Raw genomic sequence first — 24903 nt, 5'->3', positions numbered from 1 at the left:
CCCTTACCTCCCTTCCTTTCCACAGGCCTTCTCTCTCTCTCTCTTTATGTTTTGTGCTCCTCCCTCCCCATTTCAGAAAAATGTGTTATGTATTCTTTGAGTTCCTCAGTCCCTTTCCTACATGGCATCTTGCTACTGTGCCTGTACCAATCTCAATTCTCGACAAAGAACTGATGTAATAACACTTCTTTCCAGGTGTGCTTTTGGCCTTTAAAACTTGTTTGAAATCTGTTGGACCCTGGAGCACACATTCAATCTGTCTGAATCTGTGTGTCCCCATTGCAACTCTAGTCAGCCCAAATAAATCTTTTTGTTTCTTAATCAATTTGTGTCTTGGTTTCTCTTAAGGGTCAACCTTGTTAAGATATATTGTTGGTCAGATCACGAAACCTGACATGCAGTCTAATAAAGAAAAGGGGAAATGTTTAAGAGTTTTAATGATGGGGGTGATATGACTAACACATCATCCTTAGCCAAAATGTTGTTTCATTTAGGTCGGAGTGCAGCAATCTTTTTTTTCTTTCTTTCTTTCTTTTTTTTTTTTTTTATCTCAGAGCCATATCTAGGCATCTCCTTGCTTTCATAAGTTTGTTGGAACACACCATATTCATTCTTTTATGTATTCTCATTGTTCTACAAGAGCAGAGTAGAGGAGACATGATAGAGTGGCCTGAAGTAACTTAAAAAATTTATCATTAGGTCCTGTTAAGAAAAGGTTGACTGATAAGTGTAAGCAAATAATGTAAGTAAATAAGCCTGCAAAAACATCCAGAACATTTTTTTGTTTTCTAGGAAGAAAAAAATACATATAGTCCCAATTAATTATTAAAGTTACCTGTTTAGCCACATTCTTTGGGCTTTATATTTTGTCCCTGGTGAGTGGGGCACCCTCTCTTTCTCTCTCCTTCCTGATTGTCAATGTCCTGAGCTGCTTTCCTCCACCATGATGTTCTGCCTCACTTGAGGCCCAGAGCTATGGAGTGAGGTAACCATGGAGGGAACCTCTGAAACCTTGAGCCAATTTTTACAATGTATTTTAAGCACTATTTCAGACACTACTAACCACCATTTCTGATACAAAATAAAACAATTCCTATTGTATTAAAGCTATTAGTAGATAACACTTATATCACTTTGTAATAATGCACTCCAATTGATTGTATACATATATACATATATTGCAGTGAAACTACATATGTACCATTTTCTTATGTATTTCAGTACCCACAAAGTAGAGATAATCTTATGAATAGTATGATAGCAGAAATAATGGTCCCCCAAAGAGTCCATGCCTGAATGCACAGAACACTTGAATATGGTAATTTATGTGACAAAAGGGAAATTGCAGATGTGATTAAATTAGGATGTTATATGGGAGATTATCCTGGATAATCTGATTTACCCCTTATAATCATGATGATATTTTAAAGTGAAAAAAGGAAGCAAGAGGATAAGAATGAGAAGGACTTGAAGAGACTTTTGAAGATGACAGAAGGGGAAATGAGTCAAAGAACAAACATGGCCTGCCAAAAATGTCATGTTTTTACACTTCCAAAAGCAAGGGAATAGATTCTCCTCTGTAGTATCCAGAAAGCATTTCTGTAGTATCAAGAAAGTAAATTTCTTGATTTTCTTCCAGCGAACCCATTTCAGACTTTTTATCTCCAGAACTGTAATATAATAAATGTGTGTTGTGTTAAGTCTCTAAAAGGGTGGTAATCTTTTATAGCAGCAATAGGAAACTGATACAAATTGCTAAAACTTATTAGCAAATAAAGAAGATTGCTATGATAATAAAGTTGGTATAATTCAATATACATATAGTTCCTGACTTTGAATTCCTGGAGTTTTATGGTTTAGTAATGATTCATTTTTTTATTCAAAAGAATTATTTTTCTCTTGTTCATCAAATGGGTATATTCTATGCAACAATTACAGTATTGCATATTATACTGGATGCTCATTAGCTTCTGGTATTGAGCTAATACCTTTTTATAAGAAAAATCTTGTGCACTTTCTTTTTGGTAATTTTCATTTTTTCAACGTCTATTGAAGTACAGGGCAATTGAATAGTTTGAATAGTTTTGACCAGCTGATATCAACTGAAGAATGAGAAAACTTAGATGCAAATTGAGGTCTTTCCAACATCAATGCCCAGGTTTTTTTTTTTTTTTTTCCTTATTAGTATATGGTGTTTTTCTTAAAGGAGAGAATATTTGCTCTCCACGACCCTGAAGCACATATAAAAATTATGTACTGTGTTATGGTTTAGATGTGTTCCCCAGAAGCTCATGTGTGAGACAATAAAAGTTCAGAGGTGAAATGTATGATTGGGTTATGAGAATCTTAATCTAAGTAATCTCCTGATAGGAATTAATTGGGTGAGGGATTAACTGGATGGTTAACTGTAGGCAGGTAGGGTGTGACTGGAGGAGCTGGATCATTGAGGGCAGGACTTGAGGTATATATTTTGTCTGTTGTGAGTGGAACTCTGCTTCCTGGTGTGATGTCCTGAGTGGCTTTCCTTTGTCACACCCTTCCACCATGATGTTCTGCCATACCTTGGGAACAGAACAACAGAGCCAGTCATCTATGGAGTGAAAACTTTGAAACCATAAATCCCAAAATAAACTTTCCTCGTCCTTAAAACTGTTCTTGTCAGGTCTTTTGGTCACAGTTGTGAAAAAACTGACTAAAACATACTGAAAACCAGAAATGTTCATAACATAGATTTTCAAACTTTGAGATAACTGACAACCTTTGAAAATATTGATACCAGGAAGTATATTTTAAGCAAAGTTCATTTTTAGAAATCCAAATGTATCAGCCAAAACTTTTACTTACTTAAATCTTGTGACTTTTGTCCATAAAATCTCTTATTTTAAATTTCGTGAAATTAATTTAGGCAGAACAACAGCCAAAAGCTTAACTAGTTTTTATGGCCTTTTAATATATCAGAGCTGAATCTACATTGAATAGTAAACATTCTAGTTATGATGTTAGTTCAATAATTATTAACTGGGAAAATTAACATTAACATCAATTCAAATTTTAAAATATAGGCACATATAATAAAAAAATATGCATATATGCAAAGCCAAAGACAAAGTTTTGAAAGTACTCTTGCTTGAGAAAGTAATATTGTGTTTTTATTTTATCATAGGTTTCCAGAAGCATTAAATTTAAAAAGTGAAAGATATATTCTAGAATCTCTAGAAAAAGTTTTCCTTGCAACTTTTAACTCCATTAAAGTTTTCCATACAATGAAAGACAATGTTCTTAGAAAAAGAATGAAGACATGTTAAAAGTTACAGATAGATTTTTTATTTTGAGACCAAATATTAAAATTATTTAAAACATAGCCCAATTTAGTTATTATCAAATCAGCAAATGCTTCTATACATTTTTTTAAATTAAGCATGTAATATTTGCTATTTGAAATTATATTTTATGCTTTCATGCTCAAATTTATAAAGTACATATATAACTGAAGAGAATGGTAAACACAGTGATGATTATATAGATAAAACATAAAAAGTTAATTGCCATTTTTTTACATATAGAACTGTTGCAAATTAAAAAGTTCGTTAATACATACACATTTGGTGTCCATGCGGAAACATGAAACTTAATTAGTTCGAGTATTTTTGCTTTTGTTTCAGCAAGAATGTGATCTATAGCACACTTTTAAATTTATATTTGGCACTATTTAATCTATGGATTCATTTTTAGTAAATCTAATAAAAGTATACATTGAATGTCACTTTTGCATTGCCTAAGCCTTTGAAAAAATATAAATCCATTCAATGGAAATCTATGTATTACATAATGAAAATGATGTATGCTAATGGTCACTGACTTACTAATATCCCAAAGACTTATAATGAAAAAGGTACAGCACAAAACAATTCTGTACATATACTCTATTTTATGCAAACAATTAAGTTTCTATCAAAAATTTATTCTCTTATTTACATACACCAATGTATATAATCTTTTTTTGTAGGAGTGAACACTACAAACACATGCAACACAGAAAAAAAATCCCTAAAAAATCCAGTTAAAAATAAATCTATGAAGGTTAGAAGGTATGATTAATTTGTATTAAACAACTTTACACAGCAGTTGAATTTTTAATAATAAACATATTGAATGTATTTTAAAATAGTGAAATTATAGCTATAAATATTAAGTGTTATCAAGTTTTGGAGAAAGAGTATTTAGTAACAGTATGAATTTTGAGTATAAGAAATAGATCAGGGTAGATAGATAATTTAATGTGCAAGAAGGGAACTATGCAGAACTCTGGATTCTACTGCACTAGCAGTAAGGCAGTATAGTCATCCTATTAAGAGACCAGTTTTTCAAAATAAACTTGCTCTTAAGTAACTTTCCCTTCACCTAGTTAAGGTAAATAAAGGACTGTTTTTAGAAATGTCAAAATGCTAAAGATTTAAAGCATCAAGAATATCAAGATAAAAAGACTTAAAATAAAAGGATGTTCAGTCCAGTGTACAGTGTAAAGTAAAACCTGAAAAATTCTGATGCAATGTAGCTGAAAAACATGTCAAAAAGTTTACTTAGTATGTTTTTATTGACTGAACATGCTCAAATGTAAATATATTTAAATTTTCACACTTTATTAAAGGTATTCTCTTTATTTAAAAATTTCTTTTCTATGCTAGACTTTAAAAAGATCTCCCAAAGGCTTCAGTACTGTTTCTGAATTCTGAGTATTGCTAGGAACAAGCAATTACCAGAGAGGATAGGAAGCAAGGTAGCTAGCTTAAACACATTCCAATTTGTCATTTTGTTTCTTGCATTATTATTGTTTCATTATTGTACCTCTGATAATTGAATAACATCTCATCAACACAAATTCAAAGCTAATTGTAGTAAAACTGGTACCTAGAGGAAACTAAAAATCTATTGTATACATTCTTTAAATATAATTCTAACCATGCATGATCCTTCATTTTTTACATCCTAGGAAATTAGCAATTGTTTATAACATCTGGGCCTAGAATGTGCTCTCTGTCCCTGAGAATGTGGTGAAGATGGCTGGCGGAACACCAAATTCTGAGATTCTCCTCACAGAGAGGTTGATGTGGGAGTTGAACTTTCCCAAGTCCTTCCATTCCCAGATAGTGGGCTTCTGTGACTATTCATGCCAAAGGAAAGTGAGATAAAGTTAGGTCTTTCATTTCCAGTTCTGAGTCTTTAAAAAAGGGGCTCCTTTCTTTAGGTTCTTTAGTTCCTTTTACTTTGCTAGGGGTTTACAATGGAGAAGTTGTAAGGGTAGATGGAGGCAGAGATGGAAGAGCCATAGGTCCACGAATCACCATGGAGTAAAGCCTCCGTCAATGAATAAACATCCTAACTCATTGTGTGAGTCAGAAATAGAATCCCATGACTTGTGACATCAAAATTTGAAGGTTTATTCATTAAAATAGTGTGTCCTACGTAATGCATATGATTTTTACATTTAATATACAATGTATTCATTTTAATTTTTTTCATATTTGGATTTTATGTTAGAGAATAGAAGTTACATATACATATCTGTATAGTACATTTTGTTTTTCCTCCATAGAGTAAGAACAAATGATATTTAAGGAATCAAATGACACAATAATTTTCAAATATACTATTATGAACTTTCTTCTTTATTTTCTACTAATAGCCTAGGATTTGGAAATTTTGGAAATATTTACCTTTTTCATAACAGGAATTTTTGGGGTCAGATTTTTTCTTTATATCTATAATCATAGAACTCAATGGGACAGTTTATTTAACACAATTCATTTTGTTGTTCCTTTAGACAAGGCAAGAGTCATTGTTATTTTCATTTTAAAAAATGGATGAAGTATATGAACGTGAGACAAAATAAATCTTATCCAAGAAAGTGCATGCTCATTAAGTGAAATCTATCATCAGTCCACAAGGATTGCTGCCAAAACTGAAACTGATACAGGCAGTCAACATTCCTTTAGATAATTATTATTTTAATGTTTTTACATCATTCATAAAATCAACACAGCATGTAGAATTTGAGAAATATGAAGCCTAAATGTCTTTTACCTGAATATTTATACATTTTATGGAGGAATTTTAGACCAAGTAGAACCTTGTTCTGAAAGCCAGTAAAGTCACTAATGAAGTGGACTGAATCCTCACGAATAAGTACCCGCGGTGGCAGGCCTTTCTGGAATTCAAATACTCTAACCAAAGTTGAAGGAAAGAGTGATGGAGCCAAATAATCCATAAATAAAGCCCAGTTGCTCTGAAAATTTGCTTCTTGTTTAGAATAATATTTGGACCTAATAGAAAATGTGGGATTTGCATTTAAAATAAGTCTACTCAATTTTGCTAACTAAATTTTCAAAATAGTTGATTTGTTTATTCTACCTTCAAAAATATAGATTTTTCAGACGGGGGATGTAGTTCCATGGTAGAGTGTTCCCCTAGCAAGCTTGAGGTTCTGGGTATGATTCCCAGCAACAGACATCCCTACACAATGAGAGAGAGAGAGAGAGAGAGAGAGAGAGAGAAAACGAATGGATTGTATAAAGTTGTTGTTGATTTAAACACCCACATTTGAAAATGTGAAGAGGAATTATTCAAATTTTAAATGTGGAAATTGCCATTTCAAAAAATCTGTATAGATTCCTATATCTCACCCTGCATAAAAATCAATTCAAATCAAATTAAAGACCTAGGAATTAAACCAGAAACCCTGCAACTGCTAGAACAAAACATAGGGTCAACACTGCACAATGTAGGTGCAGGGACTGACTTACTTAAAAAAAATCATATAAAGTGTAAGAAATAAAACCAAGAATCAATAAAATGGATGCTATCAAATTACAAATGTTCTGCACAGAAAAGAGTACTAAGAGAGAACCTACAGAAGGGGAGATCTTTGCTACCCATTCTTCAGACAGAGGATTAATATCCAGACTACATAAAAAACTCAAAAAACTTGGCACCAAATAACAGATAACCTGATTAATAAATGTGCAAAAGAAATATACAGACTCTTCTTTAAAGAAGAAATACAATGCCTAATGAATATATGAAAAAATGCTCAACATCCCAGGCAATCAGAGAAAAGCAAATCAAAATTATACTATGATTTCATCTCACTCCAGTCAGAATGACAAATCAAGAACTCAAATAATAATAAGTGTTGGTGAGGATATGGGGGAAAAAGTACACTGAGGCATTGTTGGTGGGAGTGTGAACAGATACTTCACAGAAGAAGATATACAATCAACAAACAAATGAAAAAATGATCATCATCTCTAGCAATTTGAGAAATGCAAATCAAAACTACTCTAAGATTTCATCTTATTCCAGTCAAAATGGCAATTATCAAGAATACAAGCAATAGTAAATGTTGGCAAGAATGTGGGGGAAAAAGATACACTCATACATTGCTGGTGGGACTGCAAATTGGTGCAGCCATTATATAATGGACATTCCTAAGAAAACTTGGAATGGAACCACCATTAGACCCAGGTATCCCACCCCTCTCTTTTACCCAAAGGACTTAAAATCAGCATACTACAGTGATGCAGCCACATTAATGCTTATAGCAGCTCAATTCACAATAGCTAAAATATGGTACCAACATAGATGCCCTTCAACAGATGAATGGATAAAGAAAATGTGGTACATATACGCAAAAAAAAAAAAAAAATTACTCAGTTTTAAAGAAGAATGAAATGATGACATTTGCAGGTAAACAGATGGAACTAGAGAATATCAGGCTAAGTGAAATAAACCAATCACAAATAACCAAAGGACAAAGATTTTTGCTAATCAGCGGATTCTGATCCATAGTGGTGGAACAAATAGGGAAGAAGGAAGGAAGTTTGGGTTGTGCAGAGGGAAGTGGGAGGAGGGGTGGAATGGTAGGGATGGGAAGGACAGTAGAATGAGACAGACATTATTGCCCTACATACATGTACGATTTTACAGCCGGTATGGCTCTGCATCATGTACAGCCAGAGGGATGAGAAATTATGTTCCATTTGTGTACAATGTGTCAAAATGCATTCTACTATCATGCATCACTAATTACAACAAATTAAAAAAATTTGTACAACCACTCTGGAAAGTAGTATGAAGATTCCTCTAAAAACTATGAATGGAATCACCATATGATTGAGCTACCCCATTGCTTGGCATTTAGTCAAAAGAATTAAAATCAGCATACTTTTGTATCAGCATATCAATATTTGTAGCCAGCACAATTCATAATAGCCAAGTATAGAATCAGCCCAGATGTCTGTCAACAGATGAATGGATAAATAAAATGTGGTATGTAGACTCAATGGAGTTTTACTCAGCCATAAAAAAAAAAAATGCAATTTTGGCATTTGTTGGTAAATGAATGGAATTGAAAAACGTCAGGCTAAGTGAAATAAGCCAGGCTCAAAAAGTCATGGTCAAAGCCAGGTCAAACAGTCAAGGTCAAGTGTTTTCTCTCATATATGGAAGATAGACCAAAATAAGGGAAAAAAAGGGGAGGGAATCTCATGAAAATAGAGATCAGTGCAATAGAAGAAGGGGATTGAAGGGAGGGGAGAAGGGGTGGTAAAAGGGAGGAATGGTGGGATGAAACTGACAAAATATAGCTAACTTTTATATGTATATGAGTATACGATAGTGAACTTCACTTTTATGTGCATCTACAATAAACTAATTAAAAAAAAACTATAAATAAATGTGAGAAAGACCATATGTGGATGAATGAAACCAGATCGCTTTCTCTTATCCTGCATAAAAGTCAAGTAAAACTTGATCAGAGACCTGCAAGTTAGACTAGAAACCTGCAACTGCTACAAGAAAAGGTAGACTCAACACTGCATTGCATTTCTTTGGAGAAATAGCCATTCAAATATCCTTTCCATTTTTAAAACATGGATTATTTATCTTTTTTTGTTAGTAAGTTGTAAGAGTTTTAAAATATATTTTGAACAAAAGTGTCTTGTCATATACAAAAATTTGCCAGTATTTTCTCCCATTCTTTGTACTCTTCTGCTTTTTCAGTGGTTTCATTTATAGCATCAAAATTTTAAAATGTTGTGTTTTTTATAATTTTTTAATTTTTTTTTTTGCCCCTTGTACTTTCCACGAAGGAAAAATGTCTGAGTTAATATAAAAAATTTTATTCTAAGAATTTGATAGTGTTAATTCTTACATTTATGACTAGGATACATTTTAAGTTATTTTTGCTGGTTATGGAAGGCAAACTTCATTTATTTCCACCTAGATTTCCAGTTTTCCCAGAACCATTTGTTGAAAAGACTATTCCTTAATTATCTTGCAACTTTCTTGAAAATCAAGGGACCATCAATATAAGGATCTATTTCTGGACTCTAAATTCTGTTCCATTGATCTATATGTCTCTTATTATGTCAGTATTACACTGTCTTATTTATTGAGGTCTAGGAATAGAGATTAATAAGGATTTCACTGACTCTATAAATCAATTTAAGGAGTGTTTTCAACTTAATATTAAGCATTTACTTCCATGAACATAAGAGGTCTTTCTCTTTAAATGGATATTTCAACATCTAGAAGTCAATAAATGTAACTTACCACATCAACAGACTTAAAGTTAAAAGAATCTTTAATTTTTTTCAACAATATCTTTAATTTTCCATGTATCCAAATTTTGTGCTTCTTTTTTGAATTATAAAGATTTTATTCTTTCAATAGCATTGTAAATATATCTCTTTTCTTCATTTTATTTTGTGATTTTTTTCATTGTAATATATAGAAATACAGCTGATTTTCATATGTTGCTCTTTTATCTTGCCAGGTTGATGAGCTCATTTACTAACTGTATTTTTTAATGGATTTTATTGGGAAATAGACAAAGTATTGGTTCATTTTTTTCATCTGTAGGGCTTTTATTTCTTTGCTTACGGAATTTTCCTCACCAGAACATTCAGTTCAATGTTGAATAGATGTGCCAAGAGTGAGAAAAACAGGCCTTGTTTCTAATCTTTTAATATTATTCCATTATGATGTTAGCTATGGATTCTCTAGATGCCCTTTGTCTAGGTAATATACTGTTCTCTTATTTCTAGAAGTTTTTTAGTGGGCTTTTGTTTTGTTTTGTTTTGTTTTTAATTATGAAAGGGCATTGAGTTTTGTCAACTCCTTTTGCTCTGTCTCTGGTGATCATCACACATTTTTTACTTTTAATCTCTTAAACTCAAATACTATATTGACTGATTATCAGATACTAAACCAACTTGCATTACTGGAATACACCTCACTTGGTTGTGGCTTGTGATCATTTTTATTAGTGTTTTCATTCTATTTACCATTTTGTGTTGGGGACTTTTGTTTCTGTATTCATAAGAAGGGTAATTCCATTGTTCTCATTCTTTGTGAAACCACTGTCTTATTTTGGTCTAATATTGACAGTTAGCTTAGCTATTCATTCTTATATAGTTGCTCTTACTTTCCATCATTGCTGCTGTGGTTACCAGATATTTTTTAGTGCAACTATTTAGATTCCCTTGTCGTTTTTTTCCCTCTCTCTATGCACACATGCATGTGCATGCACACATTTATTCTATTTATTGAATTGTGAATTGTGTACTGAATTGTGTATGTATTATACGTACATACACACCAACATATTATATAAATACAATTAATTTTCTGTTGCTTTTAGGTGATGGGATAATAATTGCCATCTTAATATAACACAGCTTATTTCATGTTAATACTGATATTTCAGTTGTTTACATAAACTGCACTGCAATTTAGCTCTAATCCTTCACTCCTCCTTCATGTTATTGTTGACCATTCTATCTTCATCACATTATAAATCCGTGGAATTATTTTCTAACTAATGCCTTTGGCAGTTGTATTTTAAATGAGATAGAGAGCAAACTGATAGAAAATATACATTTGCACTATCTTATATATTTGCCTATAGAATTCCTTTAATAGTAATGTTTATTTCATCAAATGGATTTGAGTTACTCTCCAAGTATCCTTCATTTCATGATAAAGGACAACTTTTATTATTTCTTTTTTTTTAATACTTTTTAGTTCTCAATGGATGTTTTATTTATTTATTTATTTATTTACATGCAGTGCTGAGGATTGAACCCAGGGCCTTGCACATGCCAGGCAAGTGCTCTACCACTGAGCTGCAAACCCAGCCTGAACTTCTATTATTTCTTGGAAGGCATATCTACTAGCACTGAATACTATCAGTATTTCTCACAAAATGTCTTCATTTCTTCTTCCATTTTAATTGTTAATTTTGTTGAACGTATGTTTTATTGTTGACAGTCATTTACTTTTATCATTTAGGATATGTCTTCTGACCTCCCTGGTTTTTCAGAAGAAATGAATTTTAAATTTTATTAAGCATTTCCTATACAAGGGGTCACTTTTATCTTGTTGCTCTTAAATTCTTTCTTTTAACAATTTGATTTTAATATAATTTGTTCAAATGTGACTCTTCTGGAGCTTATCCTGGAGTTCCCTGAACTTCCTGGATATATAATGTACCTGAATCAAGTTAGGGAAGTTTTTGCTCTTCTTTCCTCAAATATTCTTTCTGTCCCCTTTTCTCCTGCTTTTGGAAATCCCATTATGTATATGTTGTACCTTTGATGACATTCTATAGGTCTTTGAAACTCTGTTCATTTTTCTTCATTCTTGTTTCTTTCTGTTTCTCTAACTGGACAATATGAATTTGCCTATAATCAAGTTTACTCACTCTCTTGCTAGCTTATTCTGCTTCTGAATCTCACCTTGAATTATTCTGGCTATTGTGTTTTTTTACTCCAGAGTTTGTATTTCTTTTTCTGTATATTCTGTTTATAGATATTGTCAACTTAGTCACATTATTGTCAGTTTTCATATTTTCTTCAAATTTTGTGACATGGTTTCTTTGATCTCTTTAAGCATGTTTATAATAACTCATTAAAAATTGTTGACTAGTATGTCCACCCTCTGTACCTACTTAGAAATAATTTTAGTTGACTGAATATGTGTGTGTGTGTGTGTGTGTGTGTGCACGTGCTATTTTCCTGACTCTTTGCATATTTCCTACTTTTTGCTTTTGAACATTGGCAATTACAGAAAATATAAAGTACCATTTCTGAAAATCAGATACTCACCCTCACCAGGGTTTGTTGTTGTTTGGTTGTTTGTCATTGTTATCTTGATGACTTGCCTGGACTAATTGTGGGTATTCAGTCTGCATTCTCTGTAGTGAGTCATCACAGAAGTGTCTGCTCAGTAAGCTTGGCTGTTAGCTAATGATCAGTTAAGGACATAAATTCCTGGAGCCAATATGTCTTCTACCCTTTGCTGAGGAGGTCTGGTGTGGGTGCGCGCATGGGTGTGTGTTTTATGTTCAAGCATAACTTCAATGTAAGTAAGGCCTTGTGCAACTCCACCTTAGCCTTCCCTTCTTCCTTGTTAAAGGCCTCCAGGTCAGTCAGGGGTTAGAGACTGAGGCCCTCTCAGTTCCTGTCTGAGTATCTCCACAGTCATGCTTGTGTCTGTAGCCTTCCAGATCCCCAGGAATAGTTCAGAACTTTTCAGAATCTTCTATGGGTTTCTTATTTCCCAGATTGTCCTTTTACATTCTGGGTCAACGTCTTGTTTCTCCTAACTGCTGTATCAGTTTCAGGGACCAAAGATGTTTATGATTATCTGTTGCATGAATAATGCTAATTTTATCTTCAAATGCCCTGGGCATAAGGCTTTTCCCCCTAGAATGAGAAGTATAAATAACTGCAACACTCTGAGATGCAGCTTTTCCAAAGAGTTGTAAGTCAAGTGAAATAATGGCATAGCTCTGGAAAAGGGACTTTTTGAGAAATGCCAAGTCCAGCCCTTTCTGTAATGGCACAGCTGCTAGTTTCCCCAGTAGAGCAGTTGCTAGTTGCTGGTGTTCAAGGCCACTGCAAAGTTAGGAAAATGGTAGAAGCTGAGTTAAAATATCACAGACCCTATTTTTCTTATCAATATTCTTTACTTTTTTGAATAACTTTTTTTTCAGGAACTTTTAAGTCATTGGTTAATTCTGATAATTCTGAAATTCTGATTTTTATCAGGAGTTTTATTGTTTTATGAAAGAACAAACTTAGATCTTCATTCTTCTATTCTGGAAATGTTTCCTGGATTATTATTTTTTTCCTGATAGATGAAGAATGGAGTTAGGTAGAGAAAATTATCTAATTTTCTACAACTGATAATAGGCAAATCTAGGATTTAAGACATGATATTCATGGTTCTAGGGGCATATATTTAGTTACTTATCCAGTATGTTTTGGAATAGAAATCACTTTATATTCATCTCTTTTTCTCTGGCATAAGTTATATTATAGATGTTATATGTATTTATCATATTGGGTTCTGCTATTCATCCCATTTTACTCGTGCAAAATGGATTAGAGACTTCTCAAGTCCAATAGAGACAGGATTTAATACTCAGATTGCTCTGACACTAAAAAAAAAATGAACTTAAACTCTAAAAAAGTATTTCTATCAAAGAATGATTAATATGTTAACAAACCAAATATGACAACATCTAAGTTTATAAGCTATGAGACTTATCATCAGGACTTGAGATTTGCATACTATTAACACGCATGATACCTACCTCCCATCGAAGGGTAACTTTGGAAGGAATATTGGCAGCATGACAATCATACGGTGAAGTAATTTTTCAGCAGTTAATAAATTGTGGTATTTTAAAAATAAAACTAGTACTAAATAAGTTCATAAATTTATCATATTACAAAAAAAATTGCCAAATAATAAAATTTTGTCTAGATTCTTAAGCATAAAGATGATAGAAGACCTGTAAGGTAAAGATGGATATTTGAATACATGCATCTCTTTTGGCTCCCTGAGCAACCAAAGCTGTAGGGAAATAGAAGAAACAATTACATGACCGTTAGGATTGAAAATCAAATGGATGAGCAAAAAAGGGTTTAGCAGGTCCTGGAAGTCTCAGTTTAAGCAGCAATGGAGAAAATATATACTATATGTTGTGTAGAATTCTCAAAACAATTGTGTGTTACCAAGTGACTCGGATTTAGGAGCAAGGGTGAATTTCTGAAAAAAGGAAGCATTCTTTGAAAAGCTGCTAAAAAGCAGGCAGATCCAAAGGGTCCTACTGAGCTACTGTACAGTGATGAGTTGATTATCTGGACTTCAAAGCAGTGGGTTTTGAACTGCATTAAATTGGGCACAAATGAAAGCAACAACAAGCTGGATATTGAGGTCTTAAGTGAACATAGACACTTCTCTCACTGGACTGTCATCATGCTCTGAGTTGGGCCTTCCCTCTTAAAACAGGAAATGGGAAATATATGGTAAGTTCAACCAACTCAGGAAGAAAGGCATAAAATTTGTGAAAGAAAAGTTACTCAGTTTAATTGCCCAGATCTACCTATGCTCTACACTACACAGTAAGCAAGCATTAGTTATGCTCAAGAGATTTGAGTCTGATCCTTAATGCTCCTATTTTAAATATCTAGGAGTTAGCATAAATAAAACATACCACACAAAACAAATAATGAAAAGCAACAGAAAATACTGGAGAACAAACAACTATCGCTAATATTCTGATATTCACAGAGGTATGAAAAGTAATTGCAAGGGAAAAGCAATAGCAAGTTACTATAAAAATCCTCATAGATACAGATTCTTTGAAATCAGAAATAGTACAGTAAGTAAAATATTAACAATGGAGTTAGAAGATAAAGTTGTGGAAATTTGGTAGGACGTTGGGAAAGACAAGAATGTGGAAAATGAGTGAAAATTTTACTTAAATTAGAGCTGTTAAATAGGAGATTTAATGTTGAATATGTTGCTGCCCGCAGCAACAATCCCGCAAATATTTGTTACTGCCTGCAGCAACAATTGCGCGGGTATTTATCGGAGGTGGACTGGAAATAAACTACTTCTATTTCTGTGCTGCTTCCTTCCTTGCTTGCTTATTTAGAAGAAGAGAGGCTTCTTTGAGAGGAAGGGAGACTTTGCTTAGAGGAAGAGAGACTTTGCTTTTAGATGAAGTTTTTAGAGAAAGAGAGGCTTCCTACGCTTATCAAAGGTCTATTTCTTCTTAGAGTTCTGCTGCTTCTTCTAAGTGGTAGGTCCCGCATCCTGTGAACTAGGTGCTATCTATCTGAGGTGCTTCTTAGTGGTGTGTCCCCCGTACTGCGATCTGTGATCTATGACCTAGAGGTGTGTTCTCAGTTCTCAGCTTTACGATCTGCCTTCTGCCGCTGCCTGCTTCTTACTGCTTGCTGCTTCTTCTCTCTGCTAGCCGCTTCTTTCTGCTTGCCGCTGCTGCTTCTTTCCTTCTACCTACTGCCCGCTTATATTCCTTCCAGGAGGAAGAGGGCAGGGCCACACCAGTTAAGAAGCCAGCTGCCCTATCACAGCAAAGGTTAAAAAACGAGCAGGCCTGAGCAGGAACACTGGAGAACACCTGTGCATGTGTTGTGTGCCTGGACTTAATTGAATACGGCCAATGATAAATCACCTGGGTGTGCTTATATTAATCAACCTCCTCACTGCCGATGTGATCAAAACAACCTCCAGCTGGCCGCCAGGTGCCATCCCGGTGCAGCCCATATGGCACAGCCCCCAACAGAATAATAATAGATTGAATGTTGAATATTATAGATTCAACATTCTATAACAATGAGAGAAAACATTTTAGATAGACTATGCATTACTTGAAAAATAATATAGTAAGATATAACTAATTGAAATTTCAGAAGCTGTGTGGAAAAAACATTCTACAATATTCTGGAAGGACAAGATATATTGAGAGGGTCAGTAGACATAATAATTCAGACTTGTTAATAGCTAAAAATTAATGGAAACATTTTTCTATATCTGAAATAAAATATTTTAAATCTGGGACCATATAATTAGCCAAATAATGTTGAGCACCAAGGTGGAATAAAGCTATTTTGAATCTATAAAGATTCTATTTTACCTACCATCAACCGTTCTTCTCCACTCAGAAATGGGAAGCAACTAAATGAGGGAGAAAACTAAGGAAAATGTTGACACAAAACACAGTAAAGTAGATGTGAGGAGAATGTTTGTTTACTTTATCTGATAAAAGTTTTGATGTATTTCAGTTCATTTTCTAAAATTCTTTATGCAATAAAATCCATCTTATATTTTTGTATCAAAAAATGATTATCTAATTCACTGTTTTGCACATCAGAGCCTTCAGGAACTGATACTAATTGGTTAACCTATATCCAAAGAGGAAGAAGATCTGTGGTTGACATTGACCTTTGGACAATATTATGCAAAAGCATAGTTTCCTAAATAAATAAATAAATAAATAACAATGAGGATAAAAGCATGGGCTTTTGAGCCAGGCAACACTTCAAATACTTTCTGCTACTGATTATCTGTTCAACTTCAGAAGAGTTACTATATATCAAAATGTATTGTTGTAAGAACAAAGTGAGAGATGATAAGAAAATCCATAGTCCAGATTCTGGCACATATACTTCTATTACAAAAAAAAAAAAAAAAAAATACAAACAAAAAAACCAAAAAACTTTACATGGCTAGAGATTGACATCTATGTAGACTCATATAAGAAAGACAGAAGCTCAAGAAATAAAGTCAATATGTTAGTTTAAAAAAAGAATTCTTAATTGTACTTATATATGTCGGTCTTTACTAGGAACAGGAAAAGAGAGTTTCCCCTGAGTTAGTGTGGGAAAAAACAAACCATCCATCTTTAAATAATGTGGGTCTTGTTTCATCTTTGATTATTTATAAATTTGGTCTATCCAAAAATTGGTTAAATATTTCCAAATTAGTTACATTTCATAAGAATAAATAAAATTAATATGAAAAAATAAGAAAGTATGAGAAATAAATGATGGAAATGATATCTGTTTCTGAGTCTCACCTGGGTAACTTGATACAGATGATTCAATTCAGTACATATATGAAAATCAGTCCCTGAGCTCTGAACTTCTACAAATTTCTGCAAGATAAGCAGATATTGATGTTGCTCCTGACTAGCCTGGCTTATATCCCCTTTAGGAAGCAATTAATTTAGCTCTGAGTTTTTCATTTCAAATACTGAGTGTGAAATTCCACTACCTCAAGAGCTGCAAACTTCTAGATAGCTGTCATTTTTTAAGTGATGGGGAAAGCCTATATATGAAAAAATAGTTTTTTTCTAAACTATTTTCTATAATGACTTGCTCTAAGATCTAGTCTTGATGTTGGCAACCACTTCAATACTTGTTGGCTAATAACCTCACTTTTCTTTGTCGTCATCAGAAATAGATTGAGCAGTTCATTATAATTCATCTCAAAGATATGCCATTGTAGAATATGAACATCTGCTCTTTAAATGGATACTGAGATAAAATACACGAAGCTATGTAAGCTTCCTGACTCTGATTTGTTTTTCTAAAGTGGATTTAGGGTCAGGTGGTTAATAAGAAATCCCCAACCACAAATGCTTTGTTTATAAATAGTCCTATAACTAATCACACATTCTTCCTTTTTTTCTATCTGTTGTCTCACTCTGGATAGCAGATACCATTCCTAACACAGTGTTTTTTGCTTTCCACCAAGTCATGCTCTCTTTTTCAATTTCATTTGCTATGCAATGGGGAGAAATTTGACTTTATCTTAGATGTCTGTTATAATAAAAAAGATGGTAATTTGATATTTCCATCCTAATATGTTTTAGTCAAGCTGTAGTCTCTGATCAAAATGGAGCAGAGATTCTATTACTATGTCCTTTTGTTTTATAGATCCTAATTTGTGTTTAAACAGCTTTTAACAACAGCAACAACAAAAAAGTTTCTCTTTTTACTTCTGGCTATGTTTTGTTTTATTATTTTTATTTTGTTATACTTTGGAGGCACAAGTCCACTGTTCTTATTTTTTCCATCCTACTATGAAATACTTTTTGAATTTATCCAGCAAAATGTTTCCTGTCAGTTTTCTTTTTATCGTGATACTACTCATGGTCAACATATGGGTAAAAAAGTAAATTGATAAAGAATTCAGTGAAAAAGATAGTAAAAGATGGGACCATTGTTATTGTCTTATAATAAACTAGCAATAGGTCTGTTCTTACCTACTCTGAAAATTCTTACAAGCAATCTCCAGGAATGAAATGTGTGCAGCCCACATATACTTCAACAGGTCATCAAAGGTACTAGAAAGGTGACATTGCACACTAGAAGGAAGGAAGCCAAGAAGGAAGGTATTATTAATTTTTAGGAAATTACACAATCTTTCTTCTTGAAGAACAATAGTATTTACAAAAAATGTTTTTCAATTTGCTAAATGAAAGGAGAATATTGTTTTAAAGAGTTAAGGTATGACAGGTTTAATGCTTGATACTTTCCAAAGTGTTTAACATTAGTAATATTAATTAATAATGATAATGAATATATCTGAAAGCAATAAAGCAAGATTTTTAAACATTTTTGAACTATTCAAAATTTTACATTGTTCAAAGCCAGACCTTTAGTACTTCATTTGTTTTTCTCTGGCCATGCGATGAAATTTCCAAGTCTAAGGTGTCAGAAATGGGGGGAAGAATAGGAGCATGTGATCTAATCATATGCAATAAAATGATCAGTTCTCAGAAGGAAACTTTTTCATCCATGATACATTACTTTGGGTATCAACATTTAATTCTGATTGTCAAATGATCATTTCAGTCCACTCATAGGTGATTGGTTATCAAGAAATGAAATAGAATTATCAAATGCATGAACTATTCTAAAATTCTGTATTATACGAATTATTGTTCACTTACCTGAAATTAGGATGAACCAGAGCACTTTATATACCATAAAGTCATAATTTCTGTGGTCACACATCTGTGTAATATATTGGTGTTAGAAGAGTGCATATAGTCTGCTCAATAACGTGTTGGGAATAAGGATGCTGATGAGATATGATGTTAGGTGGCAATCTAGTCCTAGTAATATTACTAACATCATCATTTTGGAAATTATTTCTTAGCAATATATCGTTCAGTGTATAAAAATACTATATAAAATAACAAAATCTGACTACCTTTGAAGATTACTAATTAGAATGTTAAAAAAAAAACCTTGTAAAATTTATTCCACATTTTCATTGCTTCTGGAAAAAATGAGTGACAGCTGGAAACGTTATAACAAAAATTTGTCTGATCCTTGGATGGTGGCAGAAAAATGACAGTATCTGGTGATGTTCTCAGTATGCCAGAATCAACAGCAGCAAGGAAGGGCATTGTGGAGAGATAATAATTAAGGTCTGTATAATCAAAAAAGTTACTATTAGTGTTGCTGGTATAGAGAAGAAGCTGTTTTTAGATAAAGAAATCTATCATAAAAATTCCACAGATATAGAAATATGTGGTAAAACTTAAGCATTAATTTTGAGCACATTGGAAATTGTATCAAAATTTCTCTAAGGATCATATGCAATACTAATATCCTACTTAAGAAAACTTACTCTAATGAAGAAAAATGGATTTATGCTGTAGACATTATTTTAAATCACAATAATACAAATTGATGGCATTTAAAACACTAAATTCCAAAGCACAAGTAAAAAGGAAAAAAATGATAATTTTATAGATAGCTCTACTTCCCATTTTTCCAGAAGTTTTTAATTCTAAATTTGAGTCTAACTTATCTTCAGATATTACAATATATAGATTTTTCTTGTTAACAAAATTTTATTTTATGACATGACATGTATTTCTACTGCTGTCCTATGCATTTAGAACAAGTTTTGAGATTACTAGTCTCTTCCAATTGACATTTTCATAATTGAACACACTAAGTAGCAAATTTTAAAAATATCTATTTAAAAATTAATTTCAAAACATTCAGAACATTTAGGTCAAACAATTGCCTTTTGAAAAGCAGGAATTAGAGTTTGGTTATTTGCTTTTGTAATTGGCATTCTACCTTGAATTGATTCTTTATAGAAAGTCATCAATTTGAGTCATACATTAAACTCACCAGCCCACCAACTGTCCACAGAGATGCACAGAGGATCCCCAGAGTCGTGGCCACAGCTCGCCCTATGGGTGGGATCAGCTAGTCTACCTAGAAAACAGAAGATGCAGAGTTAGATTTATTAGGCCCACTTCTAACCAGCATACACAAAACTTAACTATATATAAAGAAATCTATCATAAAAATTCCACAGATATAGAAATATGTGGTAAAATTTAAGCATTAACTTAAGCTTTAATTTTGAGCACATTGGAAATATATATATATAGTTGAGTGTTGATCCTAACTCCTAGGCAATAGTTTTTAAATCTTGGTACTTCTTGTCTCTTCTGCTTAATAAGTTCTTTATTCTGTATTAACTCAAAGTTAAGGAGTCCATATCCAGGTATGTTAAAAATATCTGGATTTCCTTTGCCTTAAGTCAAATTCCTTTCCATTGCTTATTCACAGTTTGACTTTGGAAGGATAAGTTCTCTAAGCTTTAATATTTGAGTCTATATACTAAGGATCTAGAAAAAAAATTACCTCTGAGGGTTGGGGAGTATTATATGAAGACAGACATACAAAATGCCCAAAGCAGTGAACATATGCTCCATAAATATTAGCCATTATTCTATTTCATTTTCCTTTCTTTTCAGAACCTTCTTTTATGTCTTACTTTCAAAATTTCCCTGGCTCATTCCACATTTGGTTTTGTTATCAAATGTACCTTCTACATATACTCCCTACATATCCCTTTAGTTATCTTCTGAATCCATGCCCATCCTTCCCCTACCATCAGTTTCCATACTTGGCTTCTGCTCACTAACCTTGCTAACCCCATTTTAACCTCTATCTTCCCCCAGTGTTTTGACTTCACTCTTGTCCCTCCAGTCTCTCTCTTACCCAATCCTTGCTCTGCCATTGGGTACTTCCATTTGTTTTCTCCTAACAACTCTTTTTCTAACATATTTGGATTTTTCTTCTTTTTCATTCTTTCCCCCAATATTGTATTCTTTTCCTCTCAGCAGTCCACATGTGTTTCTCACAAACCTATATTATTTCCTTTTTGTTTTGTCTTTCTACATTCTCTCTTGACTTTTCTTGTCCTACTTACTTTCAAGTGGGCAAGAGTAAAGAGCTGGATAGTTTTGCTAATGGATGTAATTTCTTAAAATTAGTATTTTTTAAACTGGAATACTATTTAATTGACTGTTACAGGAAACACTTCTTTTTTAGCTCTTGGTTTTGTTTCATTGGTGATGTTTTGAACCTGTTTTTAAGACTCTCCCTTTTAAATTAATGTTCTGAGTGAACCTTATGCTGCTCACTTCCATATCTTGACCTCTGAATCCTTATTATACTCCATTTCCATCTTTGTTAAATTTCCACAGAGTTACTCCATTGGTAATTCCATGCCATCTCCAACAAAGCATGTCTGAGACCTGGTTCTTGATCTGGAGAGCCAAGCAAGGTTACTTGTAAACTTGATGTTTTTGTTATTAACCGGTTTGGTTTTTGGCAGAGCAGTTTCCTTTTTATTCTTAACATCCTCAGCCCTTCCTGTCCCTTCTTGATAGCCAGCATGGGCCCACTTTCTTGGAAGATGTTTTTGCTAGCCTTCCCATGGAAAGAAATACATTGTTCTCAATTAACTTGACTAAGAGCTGTATTTTGTCATATCTTCTAAGGACAAAATTAATGCTATAATTACTGCTATTCAAACCCAAATTCTTGCCCCATATTTATCCTACTTTCCAGCTATATTATTTCTCTAGCATAAGTTATACATCTTTCATACTCCCAACGTTTTCTTTTTGCTCTTTTTCTTTCCTACATTCCAAACAAATTTCAAATGTTTTTCTTTAGTTCATTCTATTCTTAATCCATCAATATTTCATTATTTTAAAAGATTCACTTCAAATTTTATTCTACTCCCAGATTTTTCAGTCCTGTAATGCTCTCACTTTTATTCAGTATCTTGTGTTTTGACTCTTTATTGTCCTTTGGTTGTTTCACTTCTAACTTTCTTTCCCAAGGGTTGTAAGCACTTGGAGGGAAATCATGAAATCCACCTTAAGTTTTTGTACACATGCTATGGTCATCCCCTTTAATCTTTGATGATACTTTTTTTTAAACCATACTCCAGACTCCTCATATTTTCTTCCCAGTTTCACATTTTTTCTGATTAAAATTTCTGCTAAGCCATAAAAATGCATGAACTCTTGATATATAACAGTAAAAATGCATGAAATGTCAACATATGATTCAAGATGGATGAATCTCAAAACATTCATGACAACTGAAATAAACCAGACCAAAAAAGAGTACAGAGCTGTTCATGTGAAAATTCTAGATAATGCAATCTCATTGGTAGTGATAGAGACAGGTCAGTGGTACCTGTGAAGATGGAAAGTTGAATGGGATGATTAATTGAAGCATGGAGGTTGGGGAAGTTACTGAAGGTAAGAATTCAAAAGGGAAACATTTTTTAGCATCATACCTTTAGTTATTATCAATGGTGGTGGATTCAGGGCCATATACATACCACAAAATTCATCAAACAATACATTTTTAAATGTTTAATTTATTGCATATTTATTACACATTAATAAAGTTTAAAAGCTCTGCTGTGCAAACAAGAAACAAACTTTTAAGATATTTAAGTATTGTGCAAGCATTTAGTTGCTAAAGGGTTTAATTAAAACACCTTAGTCTGACTTTGAAGACATCTCTTAAGCTGGCCCTAATTGATTTTTTTAAATTTACTACTCAGTAGTTGTTTCACATCCCAATTTCCATGCCAATCTATTCGTCTTATTCCCAATACAACCTGCTACCTTGCCATCTATCAAGTAGTACTCCAGCAATGTTTCCTGCAAGCTCTATGGTTCCACTTCCTTCCCATCATTATCTTAGGCTGTGGTTTTCACTCTTTCCTGAATTACTCTGGTTACTCATGGTCCTTACCTTGTCTTTGAGTTTCAGTGAGGTGTTGAAGCAATACTTTTGTAGACTATTTTCAGTTTTTAATCCCGCTTTCATTTTCTCTGCTTATATCATTTGGTTCAACTCAGTAAAATACTAAGTAAAACCAATTGTTAAGTGAAAATGAAAATTCGAAAGGCATCCAATCTAACATTCCACCTTCCCATTTGCTTCTTACTGAACCCAGAGTAAAAAACTTTCCTGGGAGTTAGCATGTGTCCCATTCAAAGGCATTATTGTTTGCAACGGGTCTTATGTTTGGGCTCCTCCTGAATTGTGTTTCAGAGTTCAAATATTTCTCTTTTCCATGCCAAGGACAGTAAAAATAGTTATACCAGGTGTCAGGAGATCACCTGACAAGTGTGAGTGTAATGCCAGCCCAGGGTGTCATCACAGATCAGATCTTGCCAGTCTCCTCTCTTTGTCTTTCCCACAATAGCAACCCTTTGCTCATTGGGTACTTTCTGCCAAAACAGTTTCTGGAAGGTGATAGAGAAGGTTCCTTACTTCTTGAGTTTCATGGTTGACCAGAAAAAGGTAGCTTTGAATTTATAATGTTTTTGTCCCAAAACAAATCTCTACTCTAAATCCTAAGTGTAGACCCTATTTTTAAGAAGGGAATATTTGAAATGTTCTCCTACAAAGGTTTTGCTCTCCTGTGTCCCTCTACCCTACTTAGTAGCTAATCACACTTGAAGTTGTAGATGATGCAAACTAATTTTTTCTACTCTCATATATTTAATGCATATCACCTAAATTGTTTTGCTCCTGCATCTAATTCTCAATGCTTGGAAATGAGTTTAGTCTTAGAAGGACCTTGTTTAAAAATAGTTGATAGTGTGAACTAGGTCTAATATGCTGTATATCAGTGTGATAATCACCAGGACTTGCATATTTAAATTTAAATCAATTAAAATTAAATAAAATTAAGACTTCAATTCTGCACAAGTACTAGTCATTTCAGGTGCTCAATAGCTACATGCAAGAGCATGTGAGCACAGTATGGCTTCTGCTTCTGTACTTTACAATGGAAATATGGAAGATTTTCATCATTGCAAGCATTTTTTTTTTGACAGTGCAGGTGGAAAACTTGTGCACATGGAGATTCTAAAAATGCTTGGTAAAAAGGGATTCATGAAGAATGAGGGAAAAGATGAGGAGGAGTGTGAAATGAAAGGCAAAAAAAAAGGAATAGGAAGGAAAAATTAAGAGAATGTCGATTATTTTTCAGAAAGAAAATCTTATTTATAGGCTACTATGTTCTAATTAATTTATGGCTAAATCAAAATGTCATTGTAATGAAAAAGATGAATTCTTACCTGTATGATATTGCCATCTATGATCTACAGGCAATCCCCATAAAAATTTTTGTTCATTTTCTGGAGCAAATTTTTCAAAATATTTGGTGTCTGTGTCAGTAGAATTTTATACATTCCTATTCTTTCAGAGTAATTCCAGGGGTTAAAGAGGTACTTTTCATTTTCTACACGATAGTCACTAAGCTGACCTGGGTTCTCCTTCCATAGAGGGGGAAACTCATCTGAGAGATTGGAAACTCCTGCTAAAGAAGCAGAAATGTAACCAATTAACACACAGGCCCAGGGAGGACTGATGGTCATGGTGCATAAGATGGAGAATGAGATTATGACAAGTCATTTATTGGGAAGTGGTGGAAAAAGTCATTATTATTTTGACCTCTGCCAATCAACATTTCATTCCCTTTCTTACAGGGTGGAGATAAGAATGTCACACCAAACATAATAGAGTACCTCACTTGCTAAATATCTCCTAGTTAAATAATGTTGACCTGGTATCAGTCTGGAGAATTTTTAGTAAGACTTGCTTTCTTTATAAGTTTTTTGCTCTACTATCTAGCAATACCTGATCCATTCCTTTCTAATAA

At 33.3% G+C, this 24903-nt stretch overlaps 1 pseudogene across 1 annotated transcript; it reads right to left on the bottom strand.

Moving 5' to 3' along the window:
• Positions 1–1543: 1543 nt before the first annotated feature.
• Positions 1544–24619, bottom strand: LOC306665703 (protein LEG1 homolog; annotated as a pseudogene). Its single transcript has 7 exons — positions 24320–24619; positions 20037–20123; positions 19136–19320; positions 18146–18247; positions 6082–6320; positions 3122–3279; positions 1544–1670 (listed from the first exon to the last, which is right to left on the bottom strand). The product of its transcript is annotated as a protein LEG1 homolog (transcript).
• Between the last annotated feature and the right edge of the window lie 284 nt (positions 24620–24903).

The sequence above is a fragment of the Sciurus vulgaris genome, assembly GCF_902686455.1.
Source record: "Sciurus vulgaris genome assembly, chromosome: 7".
NCBI lineage: Eukaryota > Metazoa > Chordata > Mammalia > Rodentia > Sciuridae > Sciurus > Sciurus vulgaris.
Note: the sequence above shows the minus strand (reverse complement) of the source record. Positions and strands in the feature narration are given on the sequence as shown.